The sequence below is a fragment of the Lygodium microphyllum genome, chromosome 13, assembly GCF_053477565.2.
Source record: "Lygodium microphyllum isolate KBCC chromosome 13, Lygodium_microphyllum_v1.1.10, whole genome shotgun sequence".
Taxonomy (NCBI): domain Eukaryota; kingdom Viridiplantae; phylum Streptophyta; class Polypodiopsida; order Schizaeales; family Lygodiaceae; genus Lygodium; species Lygodium microphyllum.
The window spans coordinates 126,807,976-126,832,381 of NC_141147.1; positions in this window are offsets into that span (position 1 = coordinate 126,807,976).

Genomic DNA, 24,406 nt, shown 5'->3' on the forward strand with positions numbered 1-24,406 from the left:
CATATGCACAGTACTAGGAGAAGTGCTACCATTCAATTTCCTTTAAAGCATTGTACTTGCACTTTCTAATGCAATGTCATAGTACTTTTGTCCTTTAGTAAATTCTCTATGTCATTTTCAGTCAATATACAAGATCGTGTTTATGAGTCCAAGCTTCCATCTTGGAACCTAATTCACTTGTGTAACAATTTGTCATGTAAATGTCTTCATGAACTCACTCTTTCTCTTCCAACCTCCATAGCTTCTGCATCTTCCATGCTCTAGATCCCGCATATTTGACATGGTATTAGAGCCCTGTCAGGCATGGCTCAACTTGGCTCAGCTTTACTTTGCTCTCTCTCAGCTTAGTTTCAGCCCATGACTTCCTCTCTCAACTCTACCTTCACTTGAGCTTCCATGGCAGCTACAGCCAACAACACCCTATCAACTTGATGTTCCTATATCTCACTCCACACATCAAATCTCTTATAAAAGTGTTCCCCTACTCCTAGAGCTTCTTCTTAACACATCAATCACTGACATTGGGCAAGCATAGCTTCAGCATTGTGAAAATTCTCAGTCATAGCCTTGAACTATAACTTGCAGGACATACCCTGCTTGGAGTCCCTAGATCTCTCAATACGAAGCATATCTTCATGAATTTTCTTCTAGAGATCTCTTCCTCCACTTATGGCAGTCCCTTTTGGACCATAAATAATTAACATTAATACTCTCTGCCCCTAGCATTACGAAAAATGTCTAGATCTGTCTAGAATTGCGCATGTTGTCATCATCTACTCTGTGTGCCTAAATCTGCCTCATCATTATGGGGCTTTGATAGAGCATAACATAAGATTCATTTCCATAAAAAAAGTTTAAAAAATGATCAAGTATAGCTCCTGATATCTTTAAAAAACCAGGGCTAGGTCAAAACCCTAATCTAGAAAGCCATAGCCAAACTTCACTAAAGCTCAAAAATCTTATCATTTTCTCTCTCCTGCCACCTGGAGAAACCCACTGCCACTCTGATCTACTATCCCAACATCAAATAAAGGAGGAAAAGGACATGGAAAGATTGAAGATCAATGACCCCGAACTACGAAGATTCAAGTTCGACATGAACTCAAACATAGTCTTTACATATTGTGTTTTTCACATTGTCATTACTTGTCTCTCTTGACACACTATAATCTGCTCTTCCAATGATAAAATCTGAGAATTCTAGAGTTGATTTGCTAATGTCCCTACAAATCCGAAATGGGAAAAGACTCTCCAATGGCTCGCATCAAAGGAGTCGGGTTTCACACCTGGCAAACCCCCATCAAACTCATCTTGATGAAGAAGGGCATCTAGGCCATTACCACTGGAAAATAAAAGAAGCCTCATGATGCAGACCTTGCAGTCACTTGGCAAAAGAGTGATGATAAGGCTCAGGCCATTATCAAACTGGAGTTAGACGACCGCTATATCCACCATGTGGATAACTGTGATACTTCACAGGATATATGGAAGATTTGACACCTTGTTTGGTGCACAGTCTAAGTCATCAAAGTATGGTCGCTTGATTGAATCTTGCAGGCTTAAAATGAATTCCATCACATAACTTGCCACACATCTAAATCACATGGAAGGACTTCTAACCCAACTTGCAGGAATCAACATTAAAATGGAAGAAGATGTTTGCATTGGTGTTCTACTTAAAAGTTTGCCTCATGAATATAATAATGTATCAACAACTTTAATTAATATGCCAAACCCTGAAATTGTTAATATCCACGCATCATATTTAGAGGAGGAAAAGAAGTCAAAAAGTTCTTGTTGATATCCAAGCATCACTGTTAGATGATGAAAAGAAGCTTAAAAATAAGAACCAAGCACCTCTAGAGAAGAACAAGCATTATATGTTGGCAACAGGTACAAAGGCAAGAAGGACCAGCTTTTCTGTGACTTCTGCAAAAGGACTGGACACACTAAGAAGTTTTTCCACGCCAAAAAGAGGTTCCAAAATGCCTATCTAGTTGCTGTTAAAGAATAAGAAAAAAATGAAGCAAAAGAAGAAGAAGAAGAAGAAGAAGAAGACTGCCAGGAGAAGGACAAACCTCATCAGTCCTTCTATTTAGATAAACCTTTTTAGCTTTGTATTTCATAGCCCTTATGCTTCCAACATAAACTTGTAAAATCCTCATGTAGCCTTGTACTACAACCTCTGTACACTTTGTGAGGCCCCTGCTACAGCCTCTGGATGTCCATCATGTTTCTGGTACCCACACTTAGCATTTTCTGTGATAGCCTCTAGTGTTTTGCCATGTTTATGTTGTGCCCAGACTTTGCAGGTGTTGCTTTTACTAAAGCCTCTATAAGCTTTGTACTTTTGGTTGTGATTGAGGAGGGGTGTTGATATGTTTGCAATCACACCTACTTCAACCTCTTTGTAAGGAGCAGTGAGAGCTCAAGACTAGAATCCCATATGCACAATAGGAGAAGTACTACCATTCAGTTTCCTATAAAGCATTGTACTTGCACTCTTTTCTAATGCAATGTCATAGTACTTTTGTCCTTCGGTAAAGTCTCTATGTCGTTGTTAGTCAATATACAAGATTGTGTTTATGAGTCCAAGATTCCATCTTGGAACCTCATTCACTTGTGTAACACTAAGTCATGTAAATGTCTTCATAAACTCACTCTTTCTCTTCCATAGCTTCCGCATCTGCCATGCTCTAGTTCCAGCATATTTGACAAGTTTCTCAATGTGGTAGAATTTTGAAAACAATTTTGATGTAGACGTCACTGCTGCCATTGTATCTTGAATGGCCAAGATCAGTCCAAGAGAGATAAGTCACAATGGTCATGAGAGAATCAAAGTGATGTTGACATAGAAGTATTAAATCCTCTTCAATCTAATACCATAAAATATTTTATGCCTCAATACCAAGGAATATTTATCTCATAAAAATCTTAGAATATAGTACGCAAAATACACACAGTCAAGATTTATTTTTAGGAGCAATAACCCACTATGAGCTACAAACCTACTATGGGATTTGCTGCTGCAAAGATTGTAGAAATGCAACTAGTGAATTGTCTCATTTAATTCCTAATGTGTATTTCATTGTAAAAGAATATGTATTTCAGTATACTTTTCTTTGATGGAACACCACAAGGTTTCAAGATATGTTGTAGGGCTACCATTGTAGAATTGCACTATAGAAAATGCACGATTTCGGGTAATAAACTATCTCTTCTTATTCCAAATTTTAATATACATTCAGGATAAAAATGCATATACTTGAGCATACTCTCTTTACCATACTTCAGAACCTGTAGCACAGTGGTGAGCACTACTACCTGGACTGTACAACTATCGGTAATGATTTGCCTTTGTTGGGGGTAAAGGCACCTTTGCCTAGCCACCCATATATTACTATACTGATAATACCCATGCTTGCATACTACAGGGGGTGGGCACCTAGCATTGTACTTCATTCTTTATTCTTTCAATGAAATTTGAATAAAGGAAAGGACAGTCACACATTATGACTAGGGGAAGGGCAAGAAGTAAGCTTTTTGAGTTAGATATACTTTCATGCACTGTGATGCTTCAATTCCGAGTAGATGAGGTCAACACTCCAGACTTGGGCTGGACAGAGGGAGTGATTCTGGGGGATTCTGTGAAGACGTGAATGCAATGAGCCCACAGTGGCTCGGGATACAGGTGCTTCTCCTCGCTCTTGTACAAGTTCAAGAGAGTGTGGCTCATGTGGTTGTTGTGGAGGTACCGATGCAGTGTCTCCATCTCGTCATGTTGTGTCACCTATGGGATTTGTCACACCTATGGGGACATCTACTCCAATCACTCCAGCTTTTGCTTAGATATCTCTGCAGTCAGGTGGCACCCCTATGGGTGCTACTCCGAGAGATACTACCCCTGTAGGTACACCAAATGTACAAGGTTTTGCTGGATATGCCTAGGAGCTTGGTCACAGGTGGGAGAGGACACATCTTAGGCATACCCTAGAGGGTTATGGATACCTTGTAGATGATAGGACACGAGCCATCATCATGAATGATGAGGGGAGGAGGGTGATGGCTCATATGAGAGAGTTGTGCCAATAAGTTTTTCGCCACAATGTCTTGGATCATCAAAAGAACATACCGGAGGGGAGCAAGGACTACATAGTAGCATCTTTGCATAAGGAGTTTCTGGTACCTGCCACAGTAGATAGGTTTTCCACAGGCTGGATGATGGAGTGCATGCGTGCATACATATCACACAGATGATCGGACGCAAGCAAGGCACTTAAGAGTGGGGCCTCAAAGCCCAAGTGGCTAGATGAAAATGATTGGTGCCGACTCAAGGAGGAGGCTACAGATTCTCCAAGACCTTGGAGACAATAGTGCGAGGCGGCGAGGGCAAAAATTGGAGGGAGACTAGAGGCACGAGTTGTCCATCATCTTGGGAGTGACGGCCACAGGACTTATCTGGATGACTTTGTAAGTTTTTCTTTTATTCTGCTTGCTTTTTTTTTTGTAATATCCCTTGTACTGACAATCGTGTTTCTAACAATTGTATTTTATTTTCTTTGCAACACTCTATTATAGAACACAATCCCACCGGCCTAGAGATTCGATATGCAAAGAGACACGGTCTCACTGTATTGATCAATCGGTTGTATGGATGCGGCAGCCCAATAAGTCACTCATCTTTCTTGTATGTAGTTACTAATTTTAATTAAAATCCATTATTGTATGGTAGACTGATGTGTGGTTGTTTCTTTTTTTGCAGAGTCTGTTTGATGCTCCTTTTGTGCCGAGACAAGCTTTCAGATGTCGAGGATCTATAGCTCGTACTTGGATCCGTGGAGCGCATATCCTCTTCTTTTTTGGTCATGTGATTTATGTAGGCATTTTCTATGCACTATCTTATTATCATCCTTTGTATCTTGCCATGATTATACCATCGCTTTCATTATGTGATCTTGTATTTAATTTATGTATCAGTCTGATGGATTCAAGTACACTTTGCCTTCATGGAGATGAGCATTCTACACTTTATTGTAACTCTTTTGTATGGCCCAAATAAAGCATAGTGCTGCCACAAAAAAAAAATCCTTGTAACTGTCGCTATTATTATCGCAAATTTACTACGTGTCTCTATTGGCATTGCAATTAGCATCACAAATCGTTGCTATATGCATCGCTATTATCGTCGCATACGACGCTGATAGCAACGCAAACAGTGACGTCTATAGCGAGGATAATAGTGACTATTTTTTGGCGTCACTAATACTGACATTGTTTGTGCAACGACGGAGGTAAATTTTTTAATGAGCATTTTCATCGCTTTGAACGTCGGTATGAGGCATGTATCCTTGTAGTGTCTTTTTCTTCCCTCCCTCTCCCTTTCCCCCTCTCTCCTTCTTCTCTCTCCCTTCCTCTCGCTCTACAAAAAATATTTAAATTTAAAAAAAACTTTTCTCTTTTCTCTTTTTTCCCATCTCTCTTTCTCTTTTTCTCTTTCTTCTTCTTATTCTTCTTCTTCTCTCTCTCTTTCCTCTCTTTTCCTTCTCTCTCCTCTTTTTTCCTTTTTTTCTTCTTCTCTCTTTAAATTTTTTATTTTCTCTTTCTTTTAAATTTTATATTTTCTCTCTCTATAATTCTATCTCTGTGTTCAAATTCTCTCTTCTTCTTATTTTCTCTCTCCTTTTCTTCTCTTCGTCTCTCTCCTTGCTTTCTTCTCCGCCCTATCTCCTCTCTTTTCATTTTTCATTTTCCTCTCTCTCTCTTAAATTTTATATTTTCTTTCTCTACAATGCTCTTTCTCTTTATTCCCTCTCTCTCTCCCTATTCTATTTCCTCTTTCCCCTCCTCCTGTCACCATCGTCATCATCATCATCATCATCATCAGCATCTCCTTCTTCTTCTTCTTCTTCTTATTCTCTCTCTCTCTCTCTCCAAGTGTGTGAAAAGCTATATTCGAAAAATTTTAAATTTAAAAAATCTTTTAATAATATTTAATTAAAAGAAAAGTTTAAATTAAAAAATTTAATCTAACACACACACACACACACAAAAAGAACCTAGGCCCTACACATGAGAGAGAGGGGGCAGGGGAGAGGACTTTAATTTAAAAGGGGAGGGCAAAAAGAAAGAGAGAGATTATAAGTGAGAAAGAGGGGAGGGGGTTTTAACTTAAAAAAGAGAGGGGGGTTTAATGAAAAAAGGGATGGGGAAGAGAAAATGAGAGATTACACGTGAGAAAGAGGGGAGGTGAGGAGGAGGTTTTGATTAAAAAAGAGAGGTTTGGAAAAGGGGGTAGGTTTGGGAAGCCCTCTAAAGGTTTCGGGCCTTTCTGAATCTATAACGAAAATAATATAGTAGTATCGTTCTCTCTCCTCTTTTTCCTATTTCTTTCTAAGTTTTCAATTTACTCTCTCTCTCTCCCCTCCAAATTCCATGTCTCTTTTTTTCTCTCTCTCCTTTTTTCTCTCCCCGCTTTTCTTCTCTTTCTCTCTCTCTCTCCTTTTATTATCCCCCCTCTCTCCTCTCTTTTCCTTCTCTCTCCCTCTTCTCTTTTTTCTTTTTTTCCATATTCTCTGTCTCTCTTCATTCTCTTTTTAAAAATTTGCTTCTGTCTCTCTCTCCCCCTTTTTTTCTATCTACACTTTTATTCTCTCTCTCTCTCTCTCTCTCTCTCTCTCTCTCTCTCTCTCTCTCATCATCATCTTCTTCTTCTTTCACTTTCTTCCCCCATCCAGTCTCTCTTAAAGTATGTAAGTTTTATCTTTTCCTTATATATAATTCTTTCTTTATGTTTATATTCTCTCTCTTCTTCTCCTCTCTCTCTCTCTCTCTCCGCCCCCTTTTCTCCTCCTTCCCTTTCTCCTAATTTTCATTTTTTCTTCTCTCCCTCTCTCTCTTTTAAATTTTATATTTTTCTTCTCTCCCTCTCTCTTTCCCCCTCTCTCCTTCTTCTCTCTCCCTTCCTCTCTCTCTCAAGAAATATTTAAATTTAAAAAATACTTTTCTCTTTTCTCTTTTTTTCCATCTCTCTTCCTCTTTTCCTCTTTTTTATTCTTATTCTTATTCTCTCTCTCTCTCCTCTCTTTTCATTCTCTCTCCTCTTTTTTTCTTCCTCTCTGCTTAATTTTTTTCTTTTTATTTTAAATTTGATCATTCCTCTCTCTATAATTCTCTCTCTATAATTCTCTCTCTATGTTCAAATTCCCTCTCTTCTTATTTTGTCTCTTCTTTTCTTCTCTCTATCTCTCTCCCCGCTTTTCTTCTCCCCTCTCTTCTCTTTTTCCCTTTTTTCTCTCTCTCAAATTTTTTTATTTCCTCTCTCTATAACTCTCTTTCTCTTTGTTCCCCCTCTCTCTCCCTATTCTCTTTCCTCTTTCCCCTCCTCTCTCTGTTTTATTCTTCTTCTTCTTCTTCTTCTTCTTCTTCTTCTTCTTCTTCTTCTCTCTCTCTCTCTCTCTCTCTCTCTCTCTCTCTCTCTCTCTCTCTCTCTCTCTCTCTCTCTCTCTCTCTCTCTCTCTCTCTCATCCCCCTCTCAAAGTGTAAGAAAAACTATGTTTGAAAAACTTTAAATTAAAAAGAGGCTTTTAAAGATATTTACTTAAAAGAAAATTTTAAATTAAAAAGTTTAATCTAACAGAGAGAGAGAGAGAAAAAAATTTGAGTTAAAAAGAAGTTTGATTTAATGAAAGGAGAGAGAGAGAGAGAGAGAACCTAGGCCCTACAAATGAGAGAGAGAGAGAGGGGGGGAGGGGGGAGGAATTTAATTAAAAAGGGGGGCGAAAAAAAAGAGAGATATTATAAGTGAGAGAGAGGGGAGGCGGTTTTAATTTAAAAAAGGGGGGGTGGGCTTTAATGAAAAAAGGGATTGCGAAGAAAAAATGAGAGATTACACGTAAGAAAGAGGGGAGGGGAGGAAGGGGTTTCGGGAAGCCCTCTGGAGGTTTGGGGCTTTCCGAACCTATAGCAAAAATAATATAGTAGTATCTTTCTCTCTTCTCTTTTTCTCTCTGTTTCTAATTTCCTAATTTACTCTCTCTCTCTCTCTCCCTCTTCCCCCCAAATTCCCTATGTCTATTTTTTTTCTTTCTCTCTTCTTTTTTTCTCTCTCTACTTTTCTTCTCTCTTTCTCTTGTTTTATTCTCCCCCATCTCTCTTCTCTTTTCCTTCTCTGTTTCTCTTATTTTATTCTCACCCCTTAAACCACAAGGCCATGCGACATTGCAACTTGTTGCACAAGTGTCGCATCTATTCCATGGGATCATTTCACCCATTGAACGACGTTTCTTGGTCAAGGAATTATGTTTAGACAAGAAGCACGGTTTAGGGTGTCTTCTTACCCAACCCAATCCTAATTGCACTAGGTCGACAATGTTCGGTCCTAGGGATTCCAAATCAATCCGAGTTTTAGCATTAGGTCGAATGATCTTTAGGGTAGAAACCCTAGATCGTTATTTGCATGAGAGTCCAATTGACCCAACATTCCGTGAATGTGGGTAGGACCTTTGGGTTTGAGAGTTTCGACTTGGCAACAACTGCGAAACTAGGCCAAATCCTTAACATGCTAAACCCTAGTTAGCACTTGGGGTATTTATCGTATCGACTAAACCATGCCTATACGAATCCCTTGCGGGTTAGGTGATTTAGATAATTCGATCTACTTGTCTTGCGACAAGGGCGAGCCTTTCCTAGAGATGATAAACTTGATCTAAAGTAAAAAAATAGTTGCAAAATGTCACAATACATGTAAACATGCAATTCATTGCTTCTATGCATCACAAGGTTCGCAATAACCCTATCTTTCCTTGGTAAAGTCAAAACGCATGATAATCTGAAGAATAACTTTCCTAGGGCCTACTAGGATTTACATCAAAGAATCATGCCTACAACCCTTTTTCTAAGTTTTAGAGTTTCATACCTTGATAAACCATGCAACCTTTCCTAAATGCAACTCTTGATGAATGAATTTTTCACATGATGAATATGCAACAAGCAACCTTCTCCTAGCTACAACGTAGTTAATGAAGTTCATGCAATACTAAAGCTAGTGTTAACTTATTCCATTTTACAAGCACATGCCACATGCAAGTCCATAGAATCATTTTCATGCTCTGTTATTTATTTTCGGATAACATCCTACAGGAGTTAACGACTTTTCCTCATGAATCATTACAAGGAAGATATTTCCTAAAATGCAACACACGCTTATTCCTTCCATGTCTAGTCAAAAATGCACTTAATAATTTCATTCCTTTTCCCTAAGTAATAGGCGTTTAGACTCATTACTTTCGAAATGAACCAAAATAGCAACATGCAGCTAATCTCTTAAGACGGACAACTCTGGAAATGCAACAATCCAATTTCATGATATGCACTAGTACTTACCTATCTTTCAAAGAGATAATTTATCAAATGTACTTTTGTTTCTATTACTTGAACTAACGATAAGCGAGAAATGCATTATCCTATGCTAGGTGAATTAGAAACATGCATAAGTGTTTTAAAACATTTCTTTATGTGGAAAATAAATTTGTGGAACCTGGGTTTATGGATCCACGGTGATGTCCACGTGAATGTTAGGGGAAGAACCTCCTGTAGGCGCACCTTGCGACTTCTTGGGAGCCATTGTTGAGGACTTGAACTCCGCGGATTACCCTCGCTTCTATGTGTTTCCCGAATAGCCTCAAGATTTGCCTTCTCCCTTGTATGCAGGAGATTCCTTCACCCAAAAAGTGGATCTTTAAAAACTCATGAGCTTGTGGGATTGGGGCTTATGGGAAGGCTTGTGGGAATGGAGCTTTACAAGAAGGCTTGCAGGAATGGAGCTTTACGAGCCTCTTTTAAAACCCGGAGTGGCCACGCAAAGACAGGGCTTAAGGAAGCCCCCTTATGGAAGCTTCCAAGGAAGCTTCTATGCTCTGAATCAGAGCTTACGTTGAGAGGGAATCTAGAAGAGAGGTGATGAGGATGACGAATCGGATGGTGCTAACGTTGATGACGAGTGGCGGAAAATCTGCGTGGTGGCAGCAGGAGTCAAAACGGTGGCAGCTTCCTGGCTTGGGGATGGTGATGGCGACCTCCACTCTCTCTCTCCTCTCCCTCAACACGGCGCCGTTTGTCTGCTCCTCGCTCCTCCCAATCAAAGCTAAGGGGGGGTTTTTATAGCTTAAGGGGGGGCGAGAGGGAAGCCACCACGTAGCTGGTGCATGGCTCTCTCCCCATACACCTACTTCACCACATCATCTCCTTCTCCCATTCCCTTCCCTCCAGCCATGCATCAGCTAGGGGAATTAGTAAAAAAAATTGCATTATTTTCATCATTATCCATTTTTCCCCCTTCAAAAAGGGTGTTTCCCCGCAGTTATGTAGTCTTGAATCCCTGGGCTCGATTTCACAATGCGGAGGCCTCGTTTTTGCATGTGCGGGGTACGGATTAAACTACTGGTAATTACAATGATGGAGATAACCTTGCACAGGTTTTACATGGTGTGCGGGGAGATAGCCTTGCACAGGTTTTACGCAACGTGCGGGGAGTCAGGTTTAGTAATATTTTCGAGGGGGAATATTACATTCTCTCCCCCTTGGAGGAATCGAGATGTCCTCATCTCGAGAAGAACTGGGGGTATTGTTGGTTGAGAGTGCTTTCATCCATCCAAGTGGCATCCTCCTCGGGATAATCTTTCCACTGGATGAGCCATTCTCTCAAGTTTCTGGATCTCAATTGTCTCTCCCTAGCATCTAAGATCCTGTCAGGTCATAGCTTAAGGACTCCTTGGCTAGGCATTACAACTTGTTGGTCATCAAGTACACGGTTAGGATTAGGTATATACTTCTTCAGTAGGCTGATGTGGAATACATTATGAACCTTTAGGTTCTCAGGGAGTTGCAGTCTATAAGCATTAGGTCCTAGGCACTTGAGGATCTTGTATGGTCCGCAATACCTTGGACTTAGCTTCTTGCAATCTCCTAAGGATAGGGAACTCTTCTTTGGGTGTACGCGAATGAAGACCATGTCTCCTTCCTCGAGGGTTCTATCTTGACATTTCAAATCCGCATATGCCTTCTGTCTATCCTTGGTGGCTTGGATGTCCTATCTTATTGACTTCATTTGGTCATCCATATCTTCCAGCATCTGCCTTGAGGCTTCAACCCTCAAGGTTGGATTTGAGAAGTTTAAAGGACTTCGACAGTCATGCCCATACAATTCTTGAAAAGGGGTCATCTAAATACTTTGTTGGTAAGAAGCATTGTAGGCAAACTGAACCAGTGGCAAGTATTGAATCCACCTTTTTGGTTCATGATAGCAATGTGCCCTTAGCATATTCTCAATGACTTAGTTGACTCGCTCCGTTTGACCATCTGTTTGGGGATGGTAAGCTACACTAAAATAGAGTTGAGTCCGAATGGCTTCGAAGATAGCTCTCCAGAAGTGTGATGTGAAGAGAGAATCATGATCACTAATGATTCTTCTGGGCAACCCATGTAGCTTGAATATCTCCTTGATGAAAAACCTTGCAATGTCTGAGGCTTTATAGTTTCTCTTAACACAGGAATAAGGTGTGCAACCTTAGTGAGCATATCCACCACGACCATGATGGAGTTGTATCCTCCCTGAACTTGGGGTAGGCAAACAACAAAGTCCATACTGATGAATTCCCATTTCACTTGGGGAATGTCAAGTGGTTGCAACTTTCCCGGCATTTTGGCATGTTCCGTCTTAATATGTTGACAAGACAAACACTCAGTGACATATTTGAGACTGTCACCTTTAAGCCTCTCCCAATAGTAGCTCTTTCTAACTGCATTGAGGGTCTTGGCATAGCCAGGATGTCCTAATAAAGGGGAATCATGAGCTTCCCAAAGTATCTTTTGCTTGAGTGACTGGCTTGCTGGTATACATAACCTCGTTTTATAGTAGACAAGTCCACTATTGATAGAGAATTCTTGATACTTAGCCTGAAGCTTCGGGTCTTGATCCTTGATAGGGATCTCCCTTAGCATCTTCTCATAGGTTGGATCATGGCATGCTTCTTCTCTAGCTAGCTCAAGTATTGGGTTGTTTGGCATGGACACCTTGGTGGCTAGAGATCTAGCTGTTGATGGCTTTTGCAAGATTAGATAATTAAGGAATGCCTTGCGAACTGAGTGCATTGGCAACTACATTCTCCTTTCCAGGCCGATAGTTGATCTCAAAATCATACTCCTCCAGCACTTCAATCCATTGACATTGCCTCATGTTGAGTTTGTTCTGGGTAAAGATCCACTTGAGACTTTTATGATCCGTCACTAGGGTAAACTTGTTACCCAACAGGTAGTGTCTCCAAAGCTTGAGGGCATGGATGACAGCTAATAGCTCTAGATCATGGGTAGTATAATTCTTCTCGTGGCTCTTCAGTTTCCTTGAAGAGTATGCTACAGGATGACCTTCTTGCATAAGCACACATCCTAAGGCAAGTGTGCTAGCATCAGCTACTACTTCAAACTCCTTTACTGAGGTCCAAAAGTTTCAGGATAGGTGTTGATATTAAACTTTGCTTTAATCTATCAAAGCTAGATTGTTTGGCAGTTGATCATGCAATCGATGTTTGCTTCTTCAGTAAATCTGTCAGAGGTGCTGCAATCAAAGCATAGTTTTTGATAAAGACCCTATACCACATCCTATCAATCCAAGAAAGCTGCATATTTCTTTGACACTTGTTGGTATTGGCCATTCTAGAACATGGCCGGATCCACTGAGATTCCTTCCGCTAATACGATGAATCTCAGATATTCAATCTGATGCTTGAAGAATGCACACTTCTTCATTTTGGCATAAAGCTTGTGTGCCCTCATTGTCTCAAGGACAATGCGAAGTTGGGGTTCATGATCTTCTTCCTGTTTGGAATAGACTAAGATATCGTCGAAGAAGACGAGTACAAAGTCGTCAAGATACGGCCTAAAGATATCCTGCATTAACCTGTTGAAGGTGGTAGGTGCATTTGTCAGCCCAAACGACATGACTAGGAACTCAAAGTGTCCATATCTTGTGTTGAATGCCGTCTTTGGGATATCTTCTTCCTTGATCCTTATTTGATAGTATCCAGACCTGAGACCAATCTTGGAGAAGATCTTTGCACCCTGAAGACGGTCAAGTAGTTCATCTATTCTTGGAATAGGGTACTTGTTCTTAATGGTTGATTGATTCAACCCTCTGTACTAAATACACATCCGAAGCGTTCCATATTTCTTCTTCTGGAATAGCACTGGAGCTCCCCATGGCAAACTGCTGGGACAGATATAGCCCTGATCTAATAGTTGCTTGAGTTGCTCCTTTAGCTCAATCGCTTCCGGGATGGACATTCTATAAGGCCTCTTTGCAATTGGCGCAGCTCCCGGCACTAGCTTAATTTCGTGATCAACTTCCCTTTGAGGCGGAAGTTCTATCAGCTCTTCAGGAAATACGTTTGCGTACTCCTTTAGCCGTGAAGGTTCTTCACTAGCCTCCTACTTCTGATCTAGCTTATTAAGTTTAATCAAGTAGACAGGTAGTCCCTTTCTAACTCCATTCATAATCCGAGATGCCTTGGCCAATTGAATTTTCGTCTTTCCAGCCTCTCCTTGAGTTGTGACTGATTCCCCTTCAGAGTTTCGAAAGGAAACTTGGCCCTTTCCACAATGAATGTGGGCATCATTAGGTTTAAGCCAATCCATTCCGAGAAAACACTCATGGATACCTAGGTTCATGACCCTGAATCTGACTGATGTCGACTTTCCTCCCAGAAAGAATTCCACCTTAGCAGTTTACCTGGTACAAGTGAGCTCACGACCATTTGCTAATTCCACAAGCAAGGTAGGTGCTTCTATTGTGGCTATTCCTAATCTTCTTGCACAAGGTGGTGAGATAAAGGAATCCGTACTGCCACAATCAATCAAGGTTTTGAAGCCTTTACCTTGATAGTCCGATGGTGTCTGAATCACCGAAAACTGTGAAATCAAAGAAAATATTAAGTCAGTCAAAATAATAGGCCAATACAAATAAATAAAAAAATACCTATTCTTCATGAATAATAAGTAGAAAAAATAGCAAAAAATAGAGAAAATTAGGTTTTTCACGCTCAAAAAATATGGAAAAATAAGATTCATGTGTGTGAATGTTTGGCAAGGTTAAATCATGAGGTCAAGTCTCATTTTGGCCTTGTCCTTTTTGTTATAGTCCATGTTTATCACTTTTTACATACAAAAATGATACAAAACAACCATTTGCACCTATGCACCGCAACAACACCTAAACAGTGAGGGGGGAATAAAGTTTGTGTGATGATCTAAGTGCTAAAAAGATACAAATTCTGATTTTCCTCTTTGTGCATAGCATTTAGGGATCGTTCGATAATTAAATATAGGTGACCAGTAGCACGGAAGTTCCGATGCTAGTCCCTAAAGCAGTGCAGCACATAATACTTAGTTAAAATTCATGAAAGGGTTGTTTTTCGCACCTCACATGGTTGGTTTTTTAATCATAAAATTATTTTCCACAATCTTCATACACCTTGCATCAAGCATGCCACACATGGTATCTCCTGGAATGCATTGCACTTGTTTGAAAAACTTTGACCAACGCTGAGAGGACAGGAAACCTAAGCTGTAGGGTTAGATAGGTACTTCCGTTGGGGAAAATTTTGTGAGGCAAATAAAAATCTCGTAGAACGCTAAATTATAAAAGAGTGGAGTTTGTGTGAATGTATATATGTTAGCGATGCATCTTGGGGCTAATCCCCGAGAGGTGTAGGAGAGTTGCAGTGGAGCCGCAGCAATGACCAGAGGGGTGCTTCCCTATGTGTGTATTACGAGGCATTATGCCTATATGTTATGGGATCTCCCTTTGAGGAGAAGGGAAGGTGAACGTTGGACTACATATTGGATACAACGAAAAATTGTCATAAGCATTTAGTGCAAAGTGAGTTTTAGACGCTCCTGGCCCGCAAGACCATGTGGTGGGGTTGTCTGTTGTATGAGGTCTGGGTAGTGCTATAGCTAGTGCCGGCCCATTTTAGGTCCCATCAGTGGTGCGTTTGCCGGGAGCCGCCAACAAGTGGTGGTTCTTGAATCTAGGTTTCTAGGGACCAAATAGTTGGTTTATGTCCTCTGACAAGGACCGTCAAGCTGAAATACAAAAAGTAAAATGTGCTGAGAGGGCTAGACGACGGTTGGAGATTGTGAGACGCTATTCTCCTCAAAGGAACAGCCCGTTACGCATAAGTGGTAGTGGTTCTAGTAACCTAGGTGTTACGAGTAGCTCTTTGAGTGTAAGTGGAAGTCTTAGTACTTCCCTATTTCCAGTTAATCAACCCACAACAAGTGGGGGTGTAGTGTTGCCTATACAAACTCCTGTTGTCAATCCGATTGTAGCCATGGCACAACCTATCGCAATTCCACCAGCAGGTACATCGGATTTACCGGCATTAGGAGCACCGTTGCCCATTTTCCATGGGTTAGCTGAAGAAGATGGAGAACTCCACATTAAGGAGTTTCAAATTCTCATGTTCAACTATCGATTCCAAGACGAAGGACACCTAATGATGTTCTTCAACATGACATTAAAAGGAAGAGCGATAGTGTGGTATCATGGTCTAGAAGCCGGAACCATGGCTAGCAGTGCCCAATTCCTTACCGCTTTCCGTAGGGAGTCTGCCCCTGAGAAGGGTGGGCAATATTGGTTGTGTGTTCTGAATGTAACACGCCAAGAGCCAAATGAGAATGTCCAGGCATATGCCAAGAAACTAAAGCAAATTCTTCACAAACTTAACGCTTATATTCCTATTCCTGCACAGTTGCAATATTTCCTACATGGATTGGATTTTAATATCCAGGTGTAGCTGAGTAGTGTTGCTTTGGCCCTTATTGACACTGCCATTACCTAAGTAGAAGGAGTAGAGTCACGCTTGCAAGCGGCTTATGCAGCAAGGATAAATTAGAATGGTAATAATTTGGCCTTGACCAATGGGAGTCAAGGGGACCCCATGTTAAATACTGGTGGCAGAGAGAGTATTATGTCGAATTTGCCTATGTTACCAGCTCCTCCTAACATGACTATGCCTATGGCTAGTCAGGCAGCCTCGCTAAATAGTGGTGGAAACCAAACAATGAATCCTAATGTTGTCCCATTTGGTCAACAGCTAATTCCTAATCAAGTGGTTAGGCCCATGGGGCGACAGACTGACGATTGCGGCTATGAGTTGAGTGCTTCTTATATCCTTGGTGAAGTTAAGGACATGATGAAGCACTATACTAATATGATCTCTGAACAATATCGACAAATAGGTGTGGATGTCAACTTTCTTAAGAAGCAATAGAATTTGATAGGGAGCAGATGCCCTGAAGAGGGTGGCCCCTCAAGATTCAGTTGTAAGTGGTGTGGGGGCCAACATTTCCCTAGGAATTGCCCGAATGTCAAATGTCATATTTGGGGAAGTCTGGCCACTTAGCTGCTACCTCTTAGAGTAAGATCAGTTCTCTCCAACAAGGGAGTAAACAACCAGGTCCAGTTAACCATCGTGCACAAGGAAACAATCTCCAGCAAGGCGATGGACCAAGGCAAATACTGCAAAGAGGAAAGGTTGTTGTAGAGGAGTTACCTCATGGCAGTGGAGTCAACCTTAATGAGACTATACGTGTCAATGATGCAGAAAATTCTAATCTACAAGCCGTAACAAGAGGTCAAATGGCTAAAGAGGGTGAAAAAGATAATGCAAAACCTATCGAGGGAAGCCCAAGCAAGATGCTAGGGAAAAGCGAGTCTTGAATCTTGATAAGGAAGGTGGACCGTTAAGACCTGTTGGTAGTAAAGTCAATCCCAAGGAGGATAAAGGATTGCCAAGAAAGAAGTTAAAGGCTAAAATAGAGGCACCAAAGCCGATTGAAAGACCAAAGGAGAGAATGGTTTGGCGCGAGAAGAGAACTTTGGCTAATTACCATGACTTTGATCTAGCAAGTTTCCTCTATGAAGTTAAACAAGATGTGAATCTCCTCCAATTGATTAAACTTTCTCCAGGAGTACGCAAGGAATTCAAGAAAATCCTGCATATAGGGTATATAGTAGAACCTTTGGGCATAGCTAGAGTGGGGGAAGATTGGTTCGATCATGCTGAAAAGCATTGCCCTAGGGTTCTAGCATATGTGGATGGAATATTAGTGGAGCATCCTATCGTGGACACTAGATCCTCCGTCAATATCATAAGTTCAGACTTGATGGAGAGGTTAGGTCTAGAGATCCAAAAAGACAGCTCCACACTTCTTAGGATGGCTGATGATAGTCTAAGACAACCAGAAGGTTGCATTACTAAGGTCCACATTACAGTTGCGAGCGTGGAATGCTATCTAGAATTTAGGGTAATAAGGTTTGCAGGATGTACTAGCTATCGGGTTTTGCTAGGCAGGCCATGGATTCTACGGACAGACTGTCAAGTCGATATACCCGCTGGTCGAGTGATTCTAGGTCGAGGTGCCCATCGTGTAATAGTGGATGCTTACCTTGAGTCTCCTTAGAGTGAGAGAGCTCCACTATCCTGCACTGAACTAGAAATAGTAGATGATCCATCTGATAGTGAGACGCCATCGAATGATGGATCTAAGGAAGGGTCCACTACAGAGGATATTTATCAAAAAACCTTGAATGAGCCGATAGAGCCTCATGATCGGATAAGAGACGGCGGGGACGTTATTGAGCTGGATCTTAGTACGCTAAATGACTCGCGGCCAATTAAATTAGGATCCATGCTCAGTTCGGAACAAAGAGAGAATTATGTGTCCTTAATTCGAGAGTTCCATGATATCTTTGCTTGGAGCTATGATGAACTTCGGGGTATTCCTCCCAGTCTACCTATGCATACTATTCCTGTAAAGGAAGGTACCCACCCTGTATGTCAGAAAAGTAAGGCGTATGCCTTTTGAATTAAGGGAGGGGTTGTACGAGGAACTATTGAAGTTGCGGAAAGCGGGTTTGATCTTCCATGTTCAGCATACTGAATGGTACTCACCAATTGTGATCAGGAAGAAGAAGAATAATCAAATCTGTATTTGTGTAGATTTTAGAGAGTTGAATAAGCATATTATTAAAGATTACTACCCATTGCCATTTATTGACCAAATTTTGGATCACTAGCGGGTAGGGAAATCTATCGTTTATGGACTGCTTTATAGGGTATAACCAAATGGCAATTACTGAGTAAGACAAGCTAAAAATGACATTTATTACAGTCTTTGGTACCTTTGCATACCATGTGATGACATTTGGGTTGTGTAATACACCTGGTTCATGGCAGAGAACAACCGGCAAGACCTTTGGTGATATCTCCCCAGAGGAGCTGAAAGTATTCATTGATGATCTGGGGGCAGCCAGCATAAGGGATAGACAGTTGATCATTTTTCGGAAGTATTTTGAGCATTGCAGACAATTTTGCATAGCTCTTAACCCACGGAAGTGCGTCTTCAGAGTCCCTTATGGGCTCTTGTTAGGACATGTGGTTAGTTCCGTAGGGATTGCGACTGATCTTGAAAAGATCAAGGTCATAGTCGCCATGAGTCCGCCACGTACTCCAAAGGAAGTGCATAGCTTTCTGTCCTTTGTAGGGTATTATCAGAGGTTTATCAATGCCTTGGAAGAAAGAACGTTGCCTCTGACAAACCTATTGTCCTTTAACTGTCAGTTTACATGGATTGATGCTTGCAAAGTGTCTTTTGATAATGTGAAGTAGGAGCTTGCCAAAGCACCTGTTTTAAAAGCACCAAAAAGGGGCAAAATCTTTTATATATTTTCAATAGCAACCATGTATAGTATCAGCTACGTGTTTAGCTCAAATTTGGGAGGAAAAGTGGTACCATCCAATAGCTTTTGCTAGTCAAAAGTTGGGTATATCGGAAATTAACTACACCTATATGGAGAAGTTGTGCCTTGCAATGGCGTTTGCGATCAAAAAGTTCAGGCACTACATTCTTTATGAGATGGTGGTTTTTTATATGAAGATGGAAGGGCTTCAATTGTTGTTGAATAAGTTACACCGCCTGACCTTTAGCAAAGTGGTTAATCACTTTGCAGGAATTCGATTATGAGATTAAGAGCAAGCCACCAAAGCTTTAGGGCATTGTAGAGTGTCTTGTGAATTTTGGAAAACCAAAAGAGGTCTTGACTGAAGGAAGTGACATGGAGACTTTGTTCAAGATTGATACGGCATCTATTCCCTCCTGGTATGCTATTATAAATCACTATCTTTCTACGAAAGAGACTGGCGCTACTTTATCAAAATCGAAGAAGAGAAAAATTAAACAACATGCATTAAAATTTTCCTTGATCGCAGGAACATTATATCAACAGGGTGTTGATGATATTTATCGCCGATGTCGCTACAACAAAAAGGCTCCGTAGACGCGCTTATAGACGCAATATTTGAACTATGTTAAAAAATGTCGGGCGCGTTTATTACCGCATCTACTGTTGCATCTAAAATTTTGCATCTAAAAGTATGCTTATAGTCAGAGTTACACGCCCATATAGACATGCATATAGACACGCGTATTGACGCGCTACGCAAATATATATTCATATTTATAAAAAAGTGGATATATTCATATTGTGTGTCTATACACGCGTATATCTACGTGTCTAAAAAAGTGTTTACTCTGCAAGTTTTTGACGAGAATAGACGTGCATTTATCTTGCAATTTAGACGTGCTTATAGACGCACAAAACAGAGGTGTGAAAAAAAAACTAGAGAGGATGTGCCTTTGCAAATCACATGCTCTCTGGTTTTTTTTCCCCCATCAACATCAAATTGTATGCTTAGGAAAAACAGAGAAAGATTATTTCCAAGATTTTTGTACTAAAAACAAAACAATGTATGTAGAACACGAAATTTCATATATATAGATGAAACGTTTTTACATGATGAGTTCTAGTGCTTGTGACCTCAAGCATGGTCATAGTCACAAGCACTAGCTGAAAGTAATACATATCAAAAATGAAAACTACAAGCCAAGGGGAGGCATGCATGCATGGGGCTCCTCTACATCTCCTCAGAAGAGGCATCATCATCGCTACCACCATCGCTGCCTGTGCCGTTGCCATTGCCGTCATCGCTACTACTAGTCCTCCCTTCGCCATCCTCAACTACATCAGGGTTCGCCTACACAAAGGATTAAGATATATAAATACCATTACAAACAATAAATTAGAGTTACCTATACTTTTCATGTAAAAAATAAAACATACCTCTTGTGATTGTGGAATCCTCATGGCACGATTATATTGCTCCTCCGTGATGAGTCCCTCCTCATAGAAATGCTGCCAAGTGGATGCCCGATTATGACCTCGATGGTAGCCTACCTCTCTAGGAGTAGGCATCCTACCAACGATATGATACTACAAAACAATTTGAACATACAACGTATTAGAACACACTACATAATGAAGTAAAACAAATTAAAAATTTTAATTTTAAAAAAAAATCAAATAATACTTACAAACTCAGCCTCCCATGACTCCCTGCTACCCGATCCATAATGCGACAATCCCATGGTTGCCATCTGGATACGTCACGTCTTTGCATGTTGGTGACTTGTCATTTTCTCTGTTGCTCTCTTCTTGGCCTCTTTCCACTCCTCGCGGTGGCAATTGGATGGTTGGTCATATCTAGGGCGCCCCTGCTCTTGTCTCTGCAGTGACTCCTTGGCGCACATCATAAGGTGAGACCTCTTGTTATGAAGCGCGTCTCTCACCTTTGACCTTTCCCAATCATCTGAGAATCGTGAATTCTCCGGATTACGGTACCTTCTATGTACTGCCCACAACACCTCTTGCCACAAACAATTTTTTTGGTGCTTGAAGGGAATCATGCAATCTTTGTATGTGGCATGCACAACACTCCTCAAGTAGGCTATCACCTCCCTCCCCTCAGAGTCATGCAAGATACCACCAACATCATGACAGAGTAGTACATTTGTGGAGGCTCACCTCTCTCATTTCCCGGTGAGGGTGATCGAGAGCCACCTCCTAGGCAACCCCCACAAAGCCCTCAATCTCCTCGTCCTCCCACACGACTCTCCCTCCTCCCTTGATGGGCACTACTCTCTACCTTACTCAATGTACGTGCTTCTGCAGATGCACGTGCTTCTGCAGATGCACGTGCTTCTGCAGATGCACGTGCTTCGGCCGATCCATGTACTTCAGCTGATCCCTGTGCATTAGCTGATCTGTGTGTATGCATAGTGCGTGGAGTACCTATTAGTAGAGGTGTGCCAAGGTTTGGTAATTCTGCGACCCCTTTCCGCGACCTTTCCCTCCTGAACCGGTCATCTTGAAGTCCACTAAGGCCCGGACTATCCGAACCCCGAGTAGAAATGTCCCCAAGAAGAAAATCGCGGGAAGCATAGCTGCCAAGGCTACCGTTGGTACCGGTAATGTGGGAGAGGCTAGCGGAGCGACCAACACAACGAATGCCCCTACAAACCCAGGTTCTTTAAGCTTTGTAATTAATTACATTTTATTTCTTGTGAAAGAAATGAAGGGGTTAGCTACGTGTATGAAACACAGACGAGTCTTAGGCACTAGGTTGCATGCGCGAAATGATAGAGTATGGAGTTCACATAAGTTTATATGCCTGAAACGATAGCTTTTACACACATAGAATGACAAGTTTTTCGCATTATTTTACATAAAATAATAGCTTTTAAACCAATTCAATGCATGAATAGTTATTTAGAGTTTATGCTTTCACAATCATGACTAAAAGAAATACATGAAATGATAGTTCCCATTCATAGGATGCAATTGCACCGATGGATAGAAACCTAGACCTTCATGAGATCCAGTGCATTAAGAATAAGTATAATTTCTTGCGAATTGTTTTATCGATCTTGGTATGGACTATCACAAATGGATACGCTCCTAGCTTAATGGAAGCTGGTGACCTAACCCTAAATGGATTGTTAACCCAAGTTATGCTTGGTGGTTTGAAAAGGTTGTAAAGCCCTTGAGCAAGTGTTTTGATACATCCAAGTTAAATTTTGATTGTGCATGCAATGGGATTGCGATGCCTTGAAGCAAGAGGTTGTGCATTCAACTATTTGTTAATGTGGTTTTGGATGTTAACCCAAGTGGGGTGTGATTGATGATTGCATGGCCGGGTCTGAGATGACTGATTGCCATGGAAACAAAAGGGATGTTTTCCCTAGTAATTGTTTTTAAACTGGTTGCTTCAGTTGTGATTGATTTCCTAAAGGGATAATTAAGGAAGGATGGCGCTAGCTACCCCCCGCCCCCCCGGTGAACCGCCAAACCCTAACCAAGGGGGTTATGAATCTGCAACAGGAATGTGGACCGAGCCCGCTGTGAGAGGTCTCTTCGGGGAAATTACTTGGCATAGAAGGACGCTTGGGTGCCAGTGGGGGCTCTGGCCATAAATCCCAATGCCTCCGGGCCCTACACAAGTGTTCTACGTGACTCGAGATGGGATCTTGAGGCCTTGATACTAGTTACAAGGCCGAATCTTGGTAGGATAAACCTTCGGGTTTTGTTGCCAGAAGACGGAAGAATTTTTCTGCGGAGGCAGAAAGGAACACTTAATTCTCCTGTATGGGTGGGAAACAAACATTAATCTGAAGATAAGTTAAGGAAGTGTTTGATCTTTTTTTATCTTGTTTTCGTGTCAGTGCCCTAAGTTACGTAAAGGAACCTTTGATTAACAGGTTAATTAGGGAAGCTGCTTTTATGTGTAAAACATAATGTGGTAGGTAATTAGATAACTAATACAACCCCCGAGGGAAGCGTGGTGGATAAGACCAATGGGTCTATCCTACGGAAGGGTGGTCTCGGTTAGTCGAGAGCTTTTCTCAAAGGAAATGTTAACGAGGAATGTTAGGGAAGGTCGGACGATGACCTTAGACAATTTTTGGTTAGAACCTTGATTCATACCATTTTAGGGGACTGGAATGGGACTATGCCCTATGGGTAGAGAGGTCGAGCGATGCATCCCTCTCGTTTCCCATTCTCTTTGAACCAAGTGCGGTTTGAGTCTGCTTGGGTCCAGTTGTATCTACGCAAAGTGGAGCGGCTGTCGGCCGACGCTAGAAGGCTGTTAGGAAGCCTCAACTGCTAGGAACCCAGACTTCAAGTTGATCCTAGTGGGAACGACTGGATAAGTTCCGTTGCGAGGCAGACTTGAGAGACCCTAGTTGGCAAACCCCGTGTCATTCCTAGGGAGAGCCAGGCGGCATCTTCTAGATTGATCTCTCGATGGGCTGCTAAGACGTGTCCCACAATTTGAGGAGCGGGCACATTACAAACTCACCCATAATTTTGGAATCCATTTTGTTGTTAATATAGCGGCTAACATCATCCATGTCAACTCTTTCAAGATCCACCTTAAGGGGCATTGCTCTAAGTAGAGCATCTTCGTTCTGTTGTTGAGTTTGAAGGAGTTCTTATAGCTTTGCTTCATCTTCATCATCATACCATTCAGTAGAATACATTTGATCTAAAATTTCATGCAATGCTTGGTCAACCAATTTTGTAAACTGATCAGAGAGAGGTACCCCAGAAGTATATCCAATACAGTCAGAATGTACAGGCCTTCAAGAACTCAAAGGACCAGTTTCAACAGAATGGATAGGGAAAACTTAATCTTGGTCATCAGAAGCCAAGAGAGGCATATAGATCTGATGGATCTGTGATAATAGTCTCTACATCTACATGATAATTTTCTTGCATAGGGGCTTTACCTTTGTCTATAGGAAGTACAGTATGCACATTCAGAGAACCAAATTGTGAGAAACTTAAGAGAGGATTCCATCACTTTTTGAGAAGTTTTTTGGAGAACGCATCCCAAGTAATATCAAGAGAAGTCATGAAAGAAGCAGCACTAGTAGTTGACAAGGTAGTCGAAATAGTAGCAAGAGTACTGTGAGTAGGAGAGGGATGTACATTATCAAATTTCCTTTGAGACTTTTGTAATATATCTTGCAACGTTTCATAGATTAACACAAGCTTATCAATTCTTTCCATTAAGCCAGTTAATGGAAGATGTGTCCAGTTTGGTAATTTGTAGCTCTATTGACCAATTTACATCATCTTGAGGACGGAGATAAGGAGCATCTTTATAGACATGTCCTTCATAATCAAATTTAGTGACAGCATTTACTATATGCAAAACATCCTTTTCAATCAACTTTTTGCAATGAGCACACATATCATTTGTGATTTGAGAATGTGAACATTGTTGTGTCAAGAACTTTAAGGAGTTAGCCCATTGTGAAGGCTAGGAAACTCTTAGAGTAGGCTAAATTGAAGAAGCAGTAATAGTTTTATGTTCTTTGATAGGTTCAACATCTCCAACAAGGAGTTTTACCCTTGATGTTTCTTATAGAAATCTACTTTGGATGAACA